Consider the following 21,670-nt stretch of genomic DNA (forward strand, 5'->3'; position numbering starts at 1 on the left):
AAACACACACAACATTGTTTCTTCCACAATAAAGGAAATGTCCTTAACTCCCCTGTAACCGTCAATGCGTGCCACGAGGCATGCCAGTACATTTAGCTCATAAACTAGTCTCAACAAATAATGATGATGCACACATGAATAAATGTCTCAGACTCAAACACATTTCCGTGACCTACTTTGGAGACATGTGTGCAAACCAAAGCCCATAGAGTAATACTAAATAGGAATGAAAATGGAAAATACTCCTGATGCTGGAAATCAGAAATAAAAACAGATAATGCTAGAAAAGCTCAGCAGGCCTGGCAGCATCTATGGAGAGAGAAACAAAGTGGGACACCAAATTTTGATTTCCCGATGGAGGGCTGAGTTGCAGAGATTAAGTCAGCGGTGTGTTTGCAGTGTCAGACCTCACACCATCCTGTGGCGGGTTCATACTCGTATGCATTTGCATGTCATGGATACTCATTAGCATTAAAGCATTTTATATAAAATCCTACCTTCAAGATAGAGTCTGCAGTGCATGAGAATTTCATCGCACCCATTTCATGTTCCTTTTCAAGTAGTGTACACCAGTTGGCTTTGTGCAGCGTGTGTAAGGTCAGCAGTTTTCCATGTTTATCTCTATGTCACAAAGGAGGGGAAGCACGAGAGTAGCAACTTGCATGGAAGATTGGGACCGGCAAGGGGGAATCAGTGGTGAGGGGGAGGGAATGGACTGGGGTCGGGGCCATAGAGGAGTGAAGTGGGAAGGGCCTAGTATGCCAAGTATGGTGGAAAGGAGCAGTGGTGGGAACAGTCAGTCAAGGTAAGAAAATGGTGGGCCTAAAGGGTGGTGTCAATACTGTCCAAATGTGTTTCCATCCTACGGTGTTGGCTGGCAGAGTCCTTACAGGACTTTTGAGTTCATCTACAACACTTCAATTATCTCCACTGAGAGTGATCTCAGACAATGACCTTTGCAATGCATTGTAGGGAGGGCCAGCTGACCCTGCAAGTTCAGCCATGTCTCATCGACTGATGAGCACAACACTGGACACTAACATGAACATTCAATGAAGGATGAACAGAAAAACACAACATCATTTCTTCCACAACAAAGGAAATGCATATGAATGTTCAAATTAGAAGCAGGAGTAGGCCATTTGGGCCCTCAATCCTACTCTGACATTCAATAAAATCATAGCTGATTTGATTGTGGTCTCAAAGGCCACTTTCCTGCCTACTTCTGATACCCTTTGACTCCCTTGTTAGTCAAGAATCTATCTACCTCTGTCTTAAAAATATTCAATGACCCTGCCTCTACCATTCTCTGAGGAAGAGAGCTCCACAGACTACAATTCCCTGAGAAAAAAAATTCTTCTAATCTCTATCTTAAATGGAAAATCCCTTATTTTAAATATCCCCAGTAACCATCAATGTGTGCCAAGCATGGAGCATGCCAGTACATTTAGCTCTCTGACTAAACTCGTCTCAACAAATAATGGTGATGCACACGTGAATAAATTGAAACCAATGTAATGTGAAATACTTACAAGTGACATTTAAATTTGAAAATAACACCTGTGTCACCTTTGTACTCTCAATAAGTACTCAATTACTGGCAATAGTGTTGGCCAGGAAAGTTTTGGCCATGATGCAGAGTCTCCCTGTTTGAGGAGAAAAAAATCAGTTAACAACGGGTCCAGTTTTAAATGGGAATTCAAATTGGTCTCATTGATTACTCCCAGTTGACCAGTTGAGTTACTCTGCCAGCTGAATTCCTTCAGTTGACTAGTTGAGCTGATCCAAATTAGCCAGTTCAGCTACTCCCAGTTGAATTATTCTAGTTGAGTCATCAGGCTTATTCCAGTTTTGACCAGTTAGCCTGGTTATCAACTCTTCAACTGTGGGACTGGGTAGGGGGTGGGATGTTAGTAACCATGTGAGCAAGGTGATCGGGGTTTGGTAAGAGTGAGGGAAACTCTTTTGAGTTACCAACAGTCACAGATTGCAACTCTTTTCGAGTACAATCACAGTTCTTGGTTTCCAGAAGTGGGACATGAACCCACAAACCTCTGATTCAAAGGCGAGGGTGCTATGAACTGAGCCAGGTGTTGAGAGAGGTGGGTGTTCTTAATTGAGACCAGGTTGAGTCCCTCTGCTGGCCGACTCACTCAATAGCACTGACAGGAAAACTCACCCCAGACTCCCAGATCAGCATGCAGGCCGATCTGAGAAAATACAGGACAAAAGGCATTGCTAATGGGACAAACATTCAATGGACAATCCCTTAAAATATGCGACAGTTTGTTACCCTTTAAGTATTCAAAACTTGCGAAAGAAGAAAATCTAGAATTTACTTATTCCACACAAATACCACTAATGAATGATAAAAATTACCAATAATGTGTGCTGTTGTGAAAGAGAACTTGACTGGACTACATTGCAAGTTTCAAATTTGACTGTGATGCATAAACATAATGTACATGAAAACCATACAGTGCAGAAACTAATTAAAGCACAAAAATGTTAAATTACATATACTAAACTTACAGTAAAATTACACAAACTGGAACATTTGCAATGTTGAGATGCAAAATTTTGGCCTCCTGATTTCCTCCAAGATGCACTCCTTCCATGAAAGGAATAAAGCAGTTAAACACGTAAACAAAAAAAAATTTTTTTAAACGTACAAAGCAAAAACAGTTAAACACAGTTAGAAGTTCAGGCACCAAAAAGGAACAGTTAGAATGCAGAAACATTAAATGTACATGTTGCAGCTGTTACTCAAAATACAGAAATAAAGCACGACTGATATTTACATGTTGGGTTGTTCAGCAGACTTATTGAGGTTCTGAATTTTTTCAGTTATGTAATTCTTCATTTTGCTGAGCTCTTTTTTGATCTGTTCCTCACCCAGCCCCCGGGGAAAGGCGATGGTTCAAACATCCTGAAAATAAGAGGAAAGGTTCATGCTTGAATTACAAAATTGGGTATAGCAGGTGACGTGACCTCAATGCTGAGAGAAATGTATGCTGCCCACAGCCTTTAAAACCCCTGTTATCACCATGAGAGATTGTTGTGTGCAAAAAACAGCCTTAACAAGGCCACTTGTTTACCCAATGCTTCTTTAGCAGCTCAACGTCCTGGCAATCCAGGTCATTTGGACACAACTTGGATATCTAAGGATGCCAGAAGCAGAAAGTGGTGAATCTGCTGGAGGCCGGGAGGGAGAAAGAGACAGTATAGCAATTGTAGCTTTAAGAAATGTAGTGACTATAGCTTTAAGACATATTGTGTTGTATCGTATCACGTGACAGTGTGAACAAATCAGCTCTAAGCGTGGGGAACCATAGAGTGGGGGTTCTTCTTCTAGTTGTGGAGCTTGATGGAAGCATGTAACTGCTGCTGCAGCCTGTAAGAAAGGTTGATGCTTCTAGTGAAAAACTTGTCTTGGAAAATCTGGTGGAGGTGATGGTGTAGTGGTATTGTCACTGGACTAGTAATCCAGAGACCCAGGGTAATGCTCTGGGGACCAGGGTTTGAATCCCATCATGGCAGATGGTGAAATTAAAAGTTTAATGATGACCATGAAACCATTGTTCATTGTTGTTAAAAACCCATCTGGTTCACTAATGCCCTTTAGGGAAGGAAATCTGTTGTCCTTACCTGGTCTGGCCTACATTTGAGTCCAGACCCACAGCAATGTGGTTAACTCCTAAATGCCCTCTGAACTAGGGCAACTAGGGATGGGTAACAAATGCTGGCCTGTCCAGTGATGCCCACATCCCATGAACAAATAAAAAAAAAATCAAGTCCATAACAGAGAGTCTGACTGCCGCTAGGGAGAGAGTGTATGGAAGAAAGATGGTCTGCCTCGGCGGAGGGAAGAAGAACCCCTTGATGGCGGAGCAGTGGTTGAAGCAACAGCAGAACCTGGGATGGCTGAAGTGTTATGGGGAATGAAAAAGAGTCCATGGTCATCCTGAACCTCTCCTCAGCCATTAAATCTCCGAACCACTAGGCCCGGCAGGCGTGAGTGAAAGGGAGGCTGTGCGTGCGCCTCTGGGTGAAAGAGAGGCAATGGAAGAGCACGTGCAGGCGGGGCAGCAGAAGTGCGTGAGCTGCAGAAGAGCGCGAGCATGTGCGGGCAGCAGAAGAGGGCAAGAGTGCGTGAGTAGGGCAGCAAAAGAATGCGAGCGCGCACGGGTTAGAGAGGGCGGGAGCATGTGAGCGCGCGGACGAGAGAGGACGGGTGAGCATGAGTGCATGGGTGAGAGAGCGAGAGAGTGCAGGATAGAGGGTGAGGTGGGTGAGAGAGGGCAGGAGAGAGCGAGTGCGAGGGCGAGTGAGGGCGGGAGAGCAGGAGAGTGCGGGTGAGTGAGAGATGGAGCACGCAGGCGACAGAGGGCGGGAGAGCACGAGCGCATGGGTGAGAGAGGGCACAAGAGAGGGTGGGAGAGTATGAGCGCACGGGCGAGAGAGGCTGGGAGAGTGGAAGAGTGAGAGAGAGCGCAGAAGAGCGCAAGTGTGAGAAAGACAGCAGAAGGGCGCGCGCGAGAGAGAGCGGAACAGCATGTGCGCAAGAGCGCTAGAAAGAAAGTGCGAGCATGGATGTGACAGAGAGATCGAGAGCGAGCAAGTGTCTGGCTTACTCCCAGTCAGGGTTCTCACTCACCCTCACCAACATATATTCGCACCCGCTCACACACACACATACTCCATGGTTGTCAGTAGGCTTGAGTTTGAATGAGTGAGCACCCTGAGACAAGGGATGAGCTGGACACACAAATCTCACACTCTAATCTTAATTGCTCATTTTTAAAAATTATCATTTTATTCCTTTGACAATTTTTTTTTTGCTCAGCAAGTTGTTTTTCATTATACCTCAGCTTTTATCTTTTTTAAATTCAATTTTAATGTTGTGCCAAGCCTTTCCAAAATTTGCTCATCAGCCCCTTGAGTGAGAAAAATATTGAAGTGTGGCCCCTTGTGTGAAAAGATTAGATAAGCCTGCTTTATATGTTACCTTTGACAGCACATAGCTTCACTGGCAAGAGTGGGCACTTTGCAACAGCTCCAGTGCTAATGAATATTGGGCACATTCTCCCACAGACTGATCTTGGCCTGAGGTCATCAAACCCCCAGATTCTAACAACCAGGGATTTGACGAACAAAGAATCTGTTGTCTGGCTGTGTGCCTTTGTCCTGATTCCCTCTTCTATTTCAAGGCCTCCAGGCAGCTTTACCTGTGAGTAACATCAGGGGCATACTCAGTTTTGTACATGCAAAACTGGATGATATTACAGACTCAGAATTACTCAGTTTGAGATTATTGAGTTCAGCCTCATAGCTCATTAGTGATGGAGGCTATTATAACACTGCACCAACCGTCATGATCCATCACTTTTTGCTGAAACCAACATTGATTATCAAATGTTTTGAAAATTAATTATAATTATCATTACCTTGCCAATAATTAGAGTATAAACTGTTCTCTGGCATCTTCCTCCACCATGTGGGCTTGCTGACTGTCTGGTGCCGGGTGTGCAGACATGTCCAATATTGTTTTGCCTGGTGCTGGTGGAGTAACCACTTGCCTGTACAGTATTCTTGCTGTAACGTGATAAAAAAATAATTGTTATCATTCATATGGGAGTTTTTGCCCATTGCTCATCTGTTTCCTATCATACTGTCTGTCACAGAAAGAGGTTCACATTCAAATTGAACATGCATCTCACCGATTTTGGAAGAAAGTTTCAGATTCTCTTCCTGTAGCCTCTGAATCAAATTCTGCTGACTCCCCACCTTCTGCTGGAGGTCTGCCATCTCTGCTTTGGGACTCGTAATTTTTGTTTTATCTCAGGTCTCTTGAGGTGGTGTTGGGTCAGCTGGCTCAGCCATCTGTTGGTCCTTCGGCCTCTTGGATTTGTCCTTACTTTTCACAGGTTATGATGCTGGCTCAGCCTCCTCTTGGGCCTTCAACCATGTGGACTTGCCCTTACCTCCCACAGGTTGTGATAGGCCAGGCTTCTCTTCTTCATGCTGCTTGCCTTATTATTTCAATGCAGAAATTCTTGTGTCCATAATCACATTCAGTTGTTTATCTTGGGCCTAAGTTGTTCAAGTATACTTCAGTTTCTGCCAGAGAGGAGATATGAAATTAAAATGATATGCAACTATCTAGCATATGATATTATCATCTATAAGATGCACTGTAGGAATCCACCAAGGCTCCTTCGACAGCGCCTCCCAAATGCACGACCACTACCATCTAGAAGGACAAGGGCAGCAGATAGATGGAAACACCACCTGCTGGAAGTTCCCCTCCAAGTCACTCACCATCCTGACTTGGAAATATAACGCCGTTCCTTCACTGTCGCTGGGTCAAAATTCTGGATCTCCCTCCCTCCCTAACAGCATTGTGGGTGTACCAACACCACATGGACTGCAGCAGTTCAAGAAGGCAGCTCACCACCACCTTCTCAAGAGCAACTAGGGATGGGCAATAAATGCTGGCCCACCCAGTGAAGCCCACATCCCATGAATGAATTTAAAAAAAGACTATTAACAATGGGAATTACCTGGCTGCTCTTGCATCCTCACATGTCCTCTTTATGTTCACCACCATTGTAGCTGCTGCTCCCTTCAACAGTGGAATTCAGGACATTGGGCACCCTGAATCTTGAGCCCTTGTCTACTTTACTGATGATCTCAATCACAGAATCACAGAAACATAGTGCAGAAGAGGCCCTTCAGCCCATTGAGTCTGCACCAACATGTGAGGAACACCTGACCTACCTACCTAATCCCATTTACCAGCATTTGGCCCATAGCCTTGAATGTTACGATGTGCCAAGTGCTCATCCAGGTACTTTTTAAAGGATGTGAGGCAACCCGCCTCCACCACCCTCCCAGGCAATGCATTCCAAACCGTCACCACCCTCTAGGTAAAAAAGTTTTTCCTCACATCCCCACTAAACCTCCTGCCCCTCATCTTGAACTTGTATCCCCTCGTGACTGACCCTTCAACTAAAGGGAATAACTGCTCCCTATCCACCCTGTCCATGCCCCTCATTATCTTGTACACATCGATCAGGTCGCCCCTCAGTCTTCCCTGCTCCAACGAAAACAACCCAAGTCTATCCAACCTCTCTTCATAACTTAAATGTTTCATCCCAGGCAACATCCTAGTGAATCTCCTCTGGATCCCCTCCAGTGCAATCACATCCTTCCTATAATGTGGTGACCAGAACTGCACACAGTACTCCAGCTGTGGCCTCACCAAGGTTCTATACAACTCCAACATGACCTCCCTACTTTTGTAATCTATGCCTCGATTGATAAAGGCAAGTGTCATATATGCCTTTTTCACCACCCCACCAACATGCCCCTCTGCCTTCAGAGATCTATGGACACACACGGCAAGGTCCCTTTGTTCCTCAGAACTTCTTAGTGTCATGCTGTTCAATGAATACTTCCATGTCAAGTGACTCCTTCCAAAGAGTATCACCTCACACTTTTCAGGGTTAAATTCCATCTGCCACTTATCTGCCCATTTGACCATCCCGTCTATATCTTCCTGTAGCACAAGACACTCAACCTCACTGTTAACCACCCGGATAATCTTTGTGCCATCCGCAAACTTACTAATCCTACTCCCCACATAGTCATCTATGTCATTTATATAAATGACAAATAATAGGGGACCCAGCACAGATCCCTGTGGTATGCCACTGGACACTGGCTTCCAGTCACTAAAGCATCCTCCTGTCATCACCCTCTTCCTCCTACAACTAAGCCAATTTTGAATCCACCTTATCAAATTACCCTGTATCCCATGTGCATTTGCCTTCTTTATAAGTCTCCCAATGTGGGACTTTGTCAAAGGCTTTGCTGAAATCTATATAAATTACATCAACTGCACTGCCCTCATCTACACACCTGGTCACTTCCTCAAAAAATTCAATCAAATTTGTTAGGCATGACCTCCCTCTGACAAAGTCATGCTGACTATCCCTGATCAAACCTTGCCTCTCCAAGTGGAGATAGATACTCTCCTTCAGAACTTTCTCCAATAGTTTCCCTACCATTGACGTGAGACTCACTGGCCTGTAGTTCCCTGGCTTATCTCTACAACCCTTCTTAAATAGCAGAACCACATTAGCTGTTCTCCAGTCCCCTGGCACCTCCCCCGTGGCCAGAGAGGAATTAAAAATTTGGATCAGAGCCCCTGCGATCTCTTCCCTTGCCTCCCTCAGCAGTCTGGGACACAAATCATCTGGACCTGCAGATTTGTCCACTTTTAAGCCTGCCAACACCTCCAATACCTTGTCATTCCCTATACCAATTTGCTTAAGAACCTCGCAGTCTCTCTCCCCGAGTTCCATACCTTCATCCTCATTCTCTTGGGTGAAGACGGACGTGAAGTATACATTCAACACTCTAGTGATGTCCTCTGGCTCCACCCATAGATTGCCCTCTTGGTCCCTTATGGGCCCTACTCTTTCCCTGGTTATCCTCTTCCCATTGATAGACTCATAGAATATTTTGGGATTTTCCCAACTTTTACCAGCCAGAGCTTTCTCATATCCCCTCTTTGCTCTCCTAATTGCTTTCTTAAGCTCCACCCTGCACTGTCTGTACTCCACTAATGCCTCTTGCTGATTTGCTTCCCTTGTACCTGCTAAAAGCCTCTCTTTTCCTTCTCATTGTAACCCGAATATCTCTGGTCATCCATGGTTCTCTGGGCTTGTTACTCCTTCCTATCACCCTCGAGGGAACACGTTGAGCCTGTACCCTCCCCATTTCCTTTTTGAACACCCCTCACTGTTCCTCTGTAGATTTCCCCACAAGTAACTGTTCCCAGTCTACCTTGGCCAGATCCTGCCTTATTTTACTAAAATCTACTCTCCCCCAATGCAAAACATTTTTTTGCAACTTGTCAATTTCTTTGTCCATAACAAACTTAAACTGTACCATGTTGTGGTCGCTATTGTTAAAATGCTCCCCCACCACCATCTCAGCCACCTGTCCAGCTTCATTTCCCAGAATTAGGTCCAGCAATGCACCGTCCCTTGTTGTACCCTCTACATATTGACCTAAAAAGTTCTCCTGTACACATTTCAAGAAATCCACTCCATCCAAGCCCTTAACACAATGTCTATCCCAATTAATGTTGGGAAAATTGAAATCACCTAATATAATTACCCTATGGTTATTGTCAAGAACACATTTAAATCAGCATGTTAGTAAACAGGACTTTAGAAGAGCAAGAGGCAACATGATTGAAACATATAAGATCCTGTTGTTAATTCCAATAATTGTATGTTGAAGAAGAATAAGTCTGAAACTAGCCTATACTTTAAAAGAGGTTTATTTCCAAGACCACAAAGTAGTCACAGACTCTCCCAGTTCCTCCCAGACACTCAAAGTGAACTGATTTCTGTACTCTTGCAATGATTCTCTAATCCTTCCCCAACTGGGGGGGACAGCTGTGCTTAATTACCAACTTAAAGCATGTATTCTATTGCAGCACAATTTCAACATTAACAGATTCCCATCTTTTGCAAAAAAAAGTGCATTTCCTTTTAAGAAAATTTTTAAAAAGCTGAAGATAAAAAAATAAATCACCCATTTTCAAAAAAAACCTCACATCCTAAGTCGCCCTCCTTCTAATAGCCCCAACAATTTTTGGCTACAAGCATTCATTTTGGTGAAACAGTCTGATAACTGATGAATCGTATCAACACACTGGAGCTTAGAGGTTTCCTTTCGCTCCACCATTTGTTTTAGGCTTGCAATATCAATTCATAATCTTTTTTTCACTCACACTCTTTGTGGAGTTTACGTTATACAAAAGAGTTCGATTGTCGATGTAACATTCTGCTGGGATATTTCCTTCGTCATTTCCCCAATGTAGTACTTCCCCTATTGTTTTTGATAGAAAGAATGCCATTTCAGCCGCCTTTACTAATGAGAGAGTCTCTGCAGCCAGGATGCTATTTTACTACTCGCCAGATTTTCTTCGCTTCCCAAGCCAAAGGACACCATTTCCTATTTTCACCCACAAGAAATATTATAAAACCCACTACAATTGAAAACCCATCAACAAAGATTGCATGAGAGGCATCATTGAACACGATCTATTTTATATTATAAAAGCAAAATACTGCGGATGCTGGAAATCTGAAACAAAAACAAAAATAGCTGGAAAAACTCAGCAGGTCTGACAGCATCTGCGGAGAGGAATACAGTTAACGTTTTGAGTCCATATGACTCTTCATCAGAACTAAAGAAAAATAGAAATGAGGTGAAATATAAGCTGTTTGAGGGGGGTGGGACAGGTAGAGCTGGATGGAGGACCAATCAATTGGATCAATTTTATATTCCTAAAGTCACCCAAAGATGAAAACTCGAGAACACATTTTTCCGACTTTAACTTTTTAATGTTTTGTTTGCCTATAAGATATCCTGGACCTTGGGATGTTTCATTATAGCACTCAGTTCAAGAACATCAAAACTCGCATCCAGCCTCATCTGAGAGCCCATCAGTTTAATTGCCCAACCAGACTTTGCCGCTGCTCAGTCTCATCCTTGGAAGCATCAGCATCAGAGACTTAGCTCAACTGACTGCAATAGCGTTAATACACTCTAAATACGATTGCTGATGCAAATTGACCTCAGACCTGCGCTGTTTTATTTGTAATCTAATATATTTAAAGGTCCCATTCGCCTGACTCCCAACTTTAGAATCTGTCCTAATCTTGTCAATAACTCTGTTTTGAAACTCATGAGTGCCACCCCATAGGAAGCCATAAACATGCATCAAGAAGATGCCTGCCAGTTCCCTACCATGGTACCAGTAAAACATGGCAGGATTTGTCTTCACTTGGAGACAACCTAACTTTAACAATACTGATCGAACTGAAAAATACCACATTCTGGAAGCATTGTTTAAACCACATGCATGCTTATTCAATTTCCAAAGTTCCCCCTCCACTTCTGGTGCCGCCTTAGGAGGTTTGAGAAACACTTTGCTCTGGAGGTGATTCCCCTGCAGAAATGCAGCTTTTATATCTATTGACTTATACTCCCAAGAAAACATCGCCAAAAGGGCCTAAAAATTTTTCAAAATTACCTTCCTTGCTGTGGGACATTCCACTCTTATCTCTTTATCTGCTATACATTCTTTAAATCCCTGGGCCACTCACCAAGCCTTGTTCTTATAAGTGCCACCTGGCAAGAACTTTTCCATGTAGACCAACTTTTGTGATAACTCTGGTTGACCCCTATTTGGGACTTTTGAATATATACCATTCTCCTTCCAACTGTCCAACTCTCCCTGTTTAGCCTCTGTATCGCTTTATCCCTTAACTTGCCAGCTGTTACAAAAACCTCTCAGTTGTGGGGACTCCTGCTTCTGCTACTTTTTCGTAATGATTCAGCATTCTCCACTCTACTGCGTAGTCTAGTCAGGCTGCAACCCCTACTTGCCTGTTTAAGTCTTTCCAGGCTCCAACTGTTAGATCCCCTGCTTACTCTATCAGAGGCCCTATCCACTGTACATGAACGTTTCTTCACCCGGGATTCATCACCTGACCTATTACTGCAACTTGAGCTACACTTCCTTATTTTTCATTCTCGTACTCTGTTCTCCCAGTCCGTGGCCTTGACAGCTTGTCTATCATCCTGGACAATCAGCCAATTCTTTTATTTTCCAGTAGATTTTCCTACCTGTCCCACTAATGTTGCTTCCCTCCAGTTATTCGATCCTCCTAGACTATGTGCTACCCAGAAGCTCACTTTGGGCAGCTGACCTCTGGACAAAACAGCCCATTCCTGTTTGTCACAATCTGATTTTCTACTGATATTTAACTCCTGATTCATTATGTCTTGTCCCTCTGGCTCTGCCCCACAAAATATATGAGTATACATTGCATATGATACTTTGTCATTTTCTCTCACATTGTCAGTGTTTGCAAAGTCACAATTCACTCCAATGACCTGTGAAGAATGGTCTTTTGTTGTTTGAATCCCATGTTGAATAATCACAGTTCTCCCTCATGCCCTATAACTTTCCCTGGGCCTTTCCATTCCCTTTGCAGTATGCATAACTATGATATTCAAATTTTCACATATGTCCCGAAATTCCTCATTTGCAAATTCCCCTCCATTATCTGTCAGGAATTTTGTTGGTATTCCTAATCTGGTATGACAATGGTCCATTTGTCCTTACCATGTATTACCGTGGATAGATTAAAACTGATCGCCATATCTAGAAAGTGTAGCAAAAAAAACCCTGATCCTTGTCCCATACTTTTAAGTCCATTGCCACTGCATCATTAAATTCCCTGGCTAATGGCAGGCTTACAACAGGACATGGTGGTGTCCTTTGATATTTAACACAAATGTCACATTGAGCCGCGACTTGCTCAGCAAGGTGGTCGTATCCTCTTTCAATGCTGAATGTGCAAATTGTCTATGCAACTTCCAAATAATCTTCTTGTCCACCAAACTTTTATCCCTAAAAGTAAACAAGACTGCTTGAAAGCTGTGACAAGAAATATCTGGCTTCCTTAATGGCAGGCTGTAATAGCCTGACCAAATAAAATGTAGATCCACAGTTTTCCCGAACACAACACTCTGTCAATTTCCATGTCTAGCTTCATCTGTGCTTTTTTCATCAAAGATCTGCTCAACAGTAAAGGTATCTTGCTAGAGACCACATCAACACATGATGAAGGGACTGATCCCAGCTACCATGCAAGTGAGGACTACTCTTTTGGAAGACACTAGTGTGTTATCATCCCCAAACCTGAAGCAGGTGGAGCTTCCATACTCCTTAACCTTCCGTCAATCTGCCTCATTGAGAGACTCCAGGTCGCAGTTAAACCAATCCAGCCCACACACTGTGGAAGTGCAATCACTATCTAAAACTGCATAGTTGAATGAATCAGCCATCAAAATACTCATCACCAGATTCAAACTCAAAGTGACCAACAGAATTCCTTCATGGCAGTCACTGTCATCATTTTCAGCCTCAGAATTATCGGTTTCATGCGTTATGTCAGAAACACGATTCTTTCGCTGTGAGCAATTCATTGTGTAATGATATTTAGAATCACACCGATTGACCATTCCCTGTGTATTCCTCGAGTTCAAGCGCCTATGGTTGCCATCCCAGACCCGCTTTTTGTCTCGACTCTCAAATTGGCTAAAGGTGCAACCATCTTCAGACCGCCTATCAGCAATCCCGTCTTTCTACTGGAATCTACGTTTAATATTTTATCGATCTCGAAATTTGGCCACCATGGCATCCTCCATCCTTTGCTTTACCACAGAGTTTGCCTGTATTTGATAGGAAAGTGGCTGAAAATGACCGTTATCCCAAAAATGTTTAGGGCAGCAGCCATTTGGTCTAGGAGAGAGTTTTTCCCTTGGAATTGAAGCCCCGCCAATACCAAAAGTCTATCAACATAAGAAATCCATGCACAATCAAGTAACTTAAATGCCAATACAGGTTCCAGGATTTCAAGGTTTAAAATTTTCAGTCTCATATACCACTTGTCACAGTCCACAATATACATTTCAGTCCATCACATTTCTACTTCTCTTTTGCTCTGGAGAAGAGTCATACAGACTTGAAACATTAGCTTTGTTTCTCTCTCCACAGATGTTGCCAAACCTGCTGAATTTTACCAGCATTTTTTGTTTTTATTACATAATATACTCCTCCATGGACTGATCATCTGTTTTATTAAATCTATCAAAATTTGACCATGCTTCATATGCTTCCAACAAATCATCCTTTTTGCTAACCTTATCCAAAAACTGTAATAGAAGGGTCTCTTCGATGTCCAAGTCATCCATGTCCAATTCTGAAAATACTTTACTCTGAATCTCACTTTTTGCTGGTAATGACAAAGCCAAAGCCACACCTTGCTTCTTTCAGGATAACAAAGTAACCCATGTCCACATTTTGGCTTCATTTTTCCATTGCTGATATGGTTCAGCCTCCAAAAACAATGATGGATGGTCAAAGCCTGAGAGTTTGCAATGTCTTTCCGCCATTCTGTAACTGAGTTTGTCAACAGCAGTATGCTTCCTTTTCTCTCAGACGATAGAGACAAAAAGCTTCTTATCCAGCAACCAATCACCAAAGCTTAATGTTCATCCTCTGCTACCATATTAATTCCAATAATTGCATGTTGAGGAAGAATGAGTCTGAAAGTAGCCTATACCTTAAAACAGGTTTATTTCCAAAACCACAATGTAGTCACAGACTCTCCCAGTTCCTTACAGACATCCAGATTGAACTGATTGCTAAACTCTTGCAATGATTCTCTAATCCTTCCCCAACTGGGAAAGTTGTGCTTAATTACCAATTTTAAGCATGTATTCTATTGCAGCACAATTTCAACATGAACACCTGAGGGGTCTGAGGGTTGATTTTGAAGGATGTTTTCTCTTGAACTAGAACAAGGTGGTCACTGTCTAAAAATAAAGGGTCACCCATTTAAGACAGAGATGAGAATTTTTTTCTCTCGGACCGTTGTGAGTTTTTGGAACTCTCTTCCTTAAAAGGTGGTGGAAGCAGAGTTTTTGAATATTTTTAAGGCAGAGCTAGATAGATTCTTGATTAACAAGGGGCTGAAAGATTATTGGGGGTAGGCAGGAGCGTGGGGTTGAGGTTACAATCAGATCAGCCATGATCTTATTGAATGGCAGGGTATGGTCTAGGAGCCGAATAGCCTGCTCAATTCATATGTTCGTATGTACCAGAGACATACAGTTGATCCCATATTTCCTAAATGTACCTGACAGCAATAAAATTTGCACCTTGTACAACTGATTTACGGGTGTTCTGATCTATGAGCTGTAATCATTTGATTCACTTTCAACCCACTGGACCAGGTACACTTTTGCCTCATTATGGGATTCTAAATCAAAACTTTTTATGTCCTGCAAGTCATGGACAATTTTCCATACATTATCCATCCAGAATCTAAGGTAAGCAAACTCAGACATGATTAAATTCTTGTCCAATATCAGCACTGCCTCTCAGGATGTCACCCTGAATGGTTTTTCCCGCTCTAGACTTTGAAAACAGCAAACAGCAATCGGTTACTAATCAGGGGACATGATCAGCGGGTGTGGACAGAACCTTTGGATTTTATTTCCACAGTTGAATGCAGCTGGAGTCAGAAGGGTACACAGGAACACTTGCTGTACATGGTGGCGGAGGGCAGGGAGGTGGTGACGAAGATTCAAGGAGGTACAGCGGATGTCCCAGGTGGCCATGGTAGTTTGGGACCCGGACCAGAAAATATAGCTTGGGGTGAGGTTGAGATTGGGGCTGGGAATATGGCTCGGCTGATTGGATCGGAATTGGGAATGGAGGGTATTAGGGCCAGGTATATGGCTGGGGTGAGGGAGATTGGGACTAGGAATGTGGTCGGGTTGAGGAGATCAGGACCGGGAATATGGCCGGGGAGGGAAAATTAGGAAAGGGAATATGGCTGCATGGGGAAGATCAGGATCAGGAATATGGCTGGAGGGGGAAGGATCGATACTGAGAAAATGGCTGGGGGATGAGATCAGAACCAGGAGCTGGGGGTGGGGGGGAGAGGTTCAGCCAGCATCATGATTTGCGAATGAATTGCAAATATAATTCCATGTTCTGTGGGATCCAGAATTTGTCGGCCTTTTTTCACATGCGGGTTTAATCTAATCTTAAACTTTCATGAAAGTAGGAGTACAATAGTGGGATAAGGTTTAAAGCTTTTTCAATATGGCTGCATGAAATTTCTATTTATGGACCATATGCCATGCATCCAGCGCTTTCAACTTTAAGCAAATTATTCTTCCACCATATGCAACTGTACCTGAATTGGGGAGAGTGTTTCCCTCATGGTGAGGTTGGGGGGTGTGGGAGCTAGAGCCAATTGGGACCTATGAGGTGGAAATGGGGACAACAGGATTGGCAGGATAAAAGCATTTGCTTTATGGCCTTGTACTTTTTCAGTGAATAGGTTTCATATATCCCAGAAGGATGTTTTTACAATTTTTTTACCATATAAATTTATTTTGACAGTTTAAATCATTGAAATAAAATTTGCAATTTCAGATGTTAAGATTCAAACAAAGGCAGATAGGACACATGGATGTCACAGAGGTGTTAATTATGAAGTCAGTTTCTGAAATGTAGCTGGGATGACTCCAGAAATCCATTTACAGCTAAGCTGCTTGTTTACATCAAGCATGGACCAGAAGGTGACAGCTAAGCCGGAGAGCATGGATCTTTAGTGGCATCTTCTTTGGCAAGGGCTTACTTTTCTTACAATAGGTAGATTTTAGAGGCTATTGGAGCTGTAAAGTTAATAAACTTCCTTGACTATCTCTTCTACAGGAAGCCAGAGGTGCGCTTGGAGAAGCTCTTGACAAAGAAGGGGATTCTGATAGGTCTTTGACAGAGGTATGGTAGCTTAAATTTTGAACTTCTGAGGTAATAATGAAAAAAAGAAGCATTTAATTTCACACTGAAATGGATTAAATATTTTTTTTGCATGGCATAGGATCATGAATAGCCAGCATACTATCCTGGTGCAACTACAATGCTGTTCCATTTTTATAATTTTATTACCGTATAAATTTATTTCAAATATAACTTTGAATCATTGAAGTAAAATTTGCAATTTCATGCAAATCATGAGATGTTAAGATTCAAACAGGGGCAGATAAGACCACAAGAAGGTCAGAAAGGTATTAATTATGAAGTCAGTTTAGCCAGGATGTCTTACAGCTAAATTGTTTGTTTACATCAAACATCAATTAAGGCAGTTGGAGGCTGAATATTTGTCATTAACCCCTATCTTAATTTATCTCAGAAGGCTAAACAAAAGTTAAACAGCACGTGCCAACTCCAGGGCCGGAATTTTACGTCCTGCGGGTGGGCACAAGCCCGACCCGAACGGACATGTAACAGTGTGAGATGACATCGGGCAAGCGTCCCAACGTCATCACGCACTTGTGTGATATTTCACTCGATGGGTGGGCACAGCAGCCGGAAGTGTGCCGCTGACAATTAAGCAGGCAATCAAACCCATTAACAATGCAATTATCAGAGATTTTACGTGGCCAGTCCACATTTACGGTTGGCGGACAGGCCATTCTCCCAGGCGGCATTCACATTTGTGGTCAAACCTTGATCCAGGGCGGGATGAAACCTCTGTGTGGAAATAAAATAAAGAGATATCTGGCGACTGTTTTTTCTATGAGATATGCTTTCAGGTGCTTGATTGTGCTGCATGGACACATTTTGCAGCACTATTGTCATTTCCTTTATTCTGTGGAGGTCTGCCGCTCCCTGGGCAGTTGTCTGCCTTCAGGGAGCTCGCTAGAAGTGCTCATCTGCACCCTCAGTTAGGTCAGCGCCTGCCCTCTTCCCGCCCCCACCCCGGCAGCGCTGAGCCTTTCTCCATGCGTGTTTCACACTGGCTGGCTGTTAATTGGCCAGCCAGTGTGAAATCGCGGTCGGGGGCTGATCATGGCCAGAGGCCTATTTCCCATCTGCTTCCAGGCCCGCAGATCGCATGTGCCTGACAAACAAAAAGTTCAGGCCCAGGTTTCATCACTACCCAAATTTAGTAATCTCCAGGTGATCGTCTCTAATTTTTAAAAAATGGCTGCTGGAAAATATAAAGTTCAGTGTGGAGTCACTTTCTCCCTGAAATTCAAGGTTCCTAAATTCCTCATAAAGTAGCTGATGAATGTTACTTAACTGTTGCTCACTGTATCTTTCCTTTGCAGATGGTGCTGAGCTTGAAGACGAAGTGAATGAAGTAATTATCGATGCCAGTAAAAGAACACCTGGACATTTCTTCCAGACGTCTAAATATGAGCCCCTCTTTGTTCGAAGTCAAAGGTCAAAGGTGGAGACGTTATTGTTGATGTTATCCTTTGCCATGAGGTCCTGTTTATCCTCTGTTGCCATGTCACATCCCCTTTAATACATTGTTGGGGAGATAGATGTTTCAGTCTGCCAAATCAATTCTCAGAAAGATGTTTTGCAGCAAACTGGCTCACCTATCCTTCCACTTCTATTGTCTGCATTGCTGCTGTTACGTTAGTGCATTGAGAGATCTTGATGAAGATGAAGTCCCATGTCTCAATTGTCATCAGCAATGTATTGTTAAAGATCTGAACACTAGTAACATTTTGTCACTGCACACCTGATTTCTCAGGTAAGGACACTTCTTGCGAGAGATGATATCAAAGAACACGTAACATATAGGGACACCCAAACAAAATTGATCATGGAAATGTTGAGGACATATATGATGGCAGCTATCACAGGAGCATGAGGGAAGGACAGCCACTTAATAATAGAAATAACTTTTCATACATTATCAATTCTGATAGCCTTCCAGTATTTGTCTTCCAACTATTCATTATGGCCAACATACTTAATGGGTAGAATTTAGCCCTCGATGGGCGGGCGGGCCCCACCGGCTTGGCGGCAGGCGGGCAGCCGAACTCCGCCACCTAAATGGGCCCCGCCGCCATTTTGAGTGGGCAGGCCAATTAACGCCCACCCAGCAGCCTGCACGACGGGAAGCGCTGTGCACTTCCTGTGCGGGAGGGGGAGGGATTCCCCGACTGTCAAAGTGCACCCTTTCGCGAATGCGCACGAAAGAGCGCACTGCTTCCTGAGACTAAGTGCTGTCTCAGGGAGAAAACTGAAAGTTAATAAACCTAAAAAATAGCAAAATAAAAAAATTATTACCATGTCCCCCTCATGTGACAATGTCATGAGATGGGACATGTTAATAAGAAGCACATAAACTTTATTGAAGTTTTTAAAAACGGACATGAAACCTCATCACGCCAGTGGATGAAGTTTCATGTATTATCAGAAGCCCACTGGGGCTCCTGGCCTGCCCGCCAGCCTTAAGGTTGGACGGGCAGGGCATTTAACAAGCTTAATTATCCTGTCAATGGTCTCAATTGGCCATTGACAGGTCAGCGGGCAGACAGCTGATTTCGCTGTCCACCCGCTTTCCTCAATATTTAAATAGACCAGGATGACATCGGGGGTTCCTCCCGACATCATCCCGAGTCATTTCTCCGTCGGCGAGCAGGCCCCGCCCCCAAAGGCGAAGTCTACCTGCTGGATAAAATGGCCAAGGCTGACATGGTACTCACCCTTCCAGAGCGCAACAAATCATTGAATCATTTGCGGCACTGGGTTCCTGTGCACCGCACAGCATCTTGAGAGCTTACTGCCTCCGCCACCTTCTACCATGCCTGCCTGGTCACGTGGGGGGCCCTCCTCCTCCCATCCTCGGGAAACAACACCTCCCGATGATTTGACACCTCTTCCAGGAGGGCAGCAAGGCAGGCATCGGAGATCCGAGGGGCACATTGGCCCCCCGCTGGCCTACCCTGCAACCTGCGCCCCCCTTCCTCTGCTCTGACCTCCTCTGGATCCCGGACGCTGGCCATGGTGAACAGCCTAAAGGAGGCTGCCTGGCCTTTCTTTATACAGACTGCCGGTTCCCCATTGGAACTGGCAGCCTGAACGCGGCCTCCGCAGATTTGAATTTCCCGCTGTACGCCGGAGTCTGAAACGCGCTGGGCGGGCCTTAATTGGTCCGCCCGCACAAAATAGCGGCACAGCCCGTTTCGCCGGCAGCGATCGGCTCCACGCCCACTGCCGACTGGGTTGGGACCGCCCACCCGACAAACACAAAATTCAGCCCCTAGTTGGCACTGCTGTTGAATATCAACTAAATCACAAAATGAAATTTATTCCGAGGGAAATACCCCCTCATAAAAGTGAAAGTTGCAGCGTGTACATTGTCGCATTTTTTTTCATTTTTTAAGAAAGCTAAATAAAGTTAAATGAAGGAAGTAGCAATTGCAATAGTTACGAGGAGTCCTGTAATTTGTTTCAAACTGTTGAAATAAATCTGTTCAAAGCTACGTAATTTGATAAGTATGGAACATAACATGTCTTAATACCACTAATGTCCATTTTCCCACAGTTGACCACTGCTTCTCCAGGAGGCACAGCTCGGATCTTTGGAGAGATACCTGCATAGACCCTCAGGCTGTGCTCAGATCCTGGAATGGGGCAATGTCTTGGATCAACAGCTCTTTAATTATCAATAGACAATGATTATGAAAGAGTATTAAACAATCCTAGGCCCAATCATTTTTAGCTGCTTCATCAACAACCTTCCTTCCATCTTAAGGTCAGAAGTGGGGATGTTCGCTGATGATTGCACAATGTTCAGCACCATTCGCGACTCCTCAGATACTGAAGCAGTCCATGTCCAAATGCAGCAAGACCTGGACAATATCCAGGCTTGGGCTGGCAAGTGGCAAGTAACATTTGCGCCACACAAGTGTCAGGCAATGGCCATCTCCAGCAAGGGGGAATCCAACCATCGTCACCTGATGTTCAATGGCATTACCATCACTGAATCCCCCACTTTCAACATCCGGGAGTGTTATCGTTGGTCAGAAACTGAACTGGACTAGCAATATAAATACTGTGGCTACAAGAGCAGGTCAGAGGCTTGGAATCGCGTGACGTGTAACTCACCTCCTGACTCCCCAAACTCTGTCCACCATCTAGAAGGCACAAGTCAGGAATGTGATGGAATACTCCCCACTTGCCTGGATGAGTGCAGCTCCAACAACACTCAAGAAGCTTGACACCGTCCAGAACAAAACAGCCCGCTTGATTGGCACCACATCCACAAACATTCACTCCCTTAATCACCGATGCACAGTAGCAGCAGTGTGTACCATCTACAAGATGCAAAGCAGGAATTCACCAAGGCTCCTTCGACAGCATCTTCCAAACCCATGACCACTATCATTTAGAAGGACAAGGGCAGCAGATAGATGGGAACACCACCACCACCACCTCCCCTCCAAGTCACTCACCATCCTGACTTGGAAATATATCACTGTTCCTTCACTGTCGCTGGGTCAAAATCCTGGAACTCCCTCCCTAACAACACTGTGGGTGTACCTATACCACATGGACTGCAGCGGCTCAAGAAGGCAGCTCACCACCACCTTCTCAAGGGCAACTAGGGATGGACAATAACTGCTGGCTCAGCCAGCGACGCCCACATCCCGTGAATGAATAAAAATTAAATCAGAGTAATTAGTTTTTTTTTATTTCTTTTAACATTTAATGTAATTTAATATTTCTAATTGTGGCCAACTGAAAATTATTTATGTTTTTGCATGTATGTCAGCGCAGCAGCTAGGTTAGTCATAGAGGTCTACAGCACAGAAAGAGGCCCTTCGGCTCTGTGAGTCTGCGCCGTTGTGCGGAAGAGAACTCAGAACTTCTCGGGAAAATAAATGAACATCCTCCTAGGCGGAAGTAGGATAGAACCACATCCTAGGAGGTGGAAAGGTGAACCCGCCAAGGAAATTGAAGTCCGTTGCCCTGAAGGACGTATAGAGACTGTGGTCAATAGCCTCGTCCAATGGATGGTGGCTTAATTCAGGAAAGAAACTTCCTAACTTTTTATATATCGAGAAAACAATTTCTGTAACTTTAAATCCTTTTTGAGTCGAAAATTAAGAAAGATTACATGAGGTATTGAGTTTGTTTACTAATTTTGTGTGGTGCTGTGAAATGCAGTGACAGCTCTGATTTGTT

The sequence above is a fragment of the Cetorhinus maximus genome, chromosome 1, assembly GCF_964194155.1.
Source record: "Cetorhinus maximus chromosome 1, sCetMax3.hap1.1, whole genome shotgun sequence".
Taxonomy (NCBI): Eukaryota; Metazoa; Chordata; class Chondrichthyes; order Lamniformes; family Cetorhinidae; genus Cetorhinus; species Cetorhinus maximus.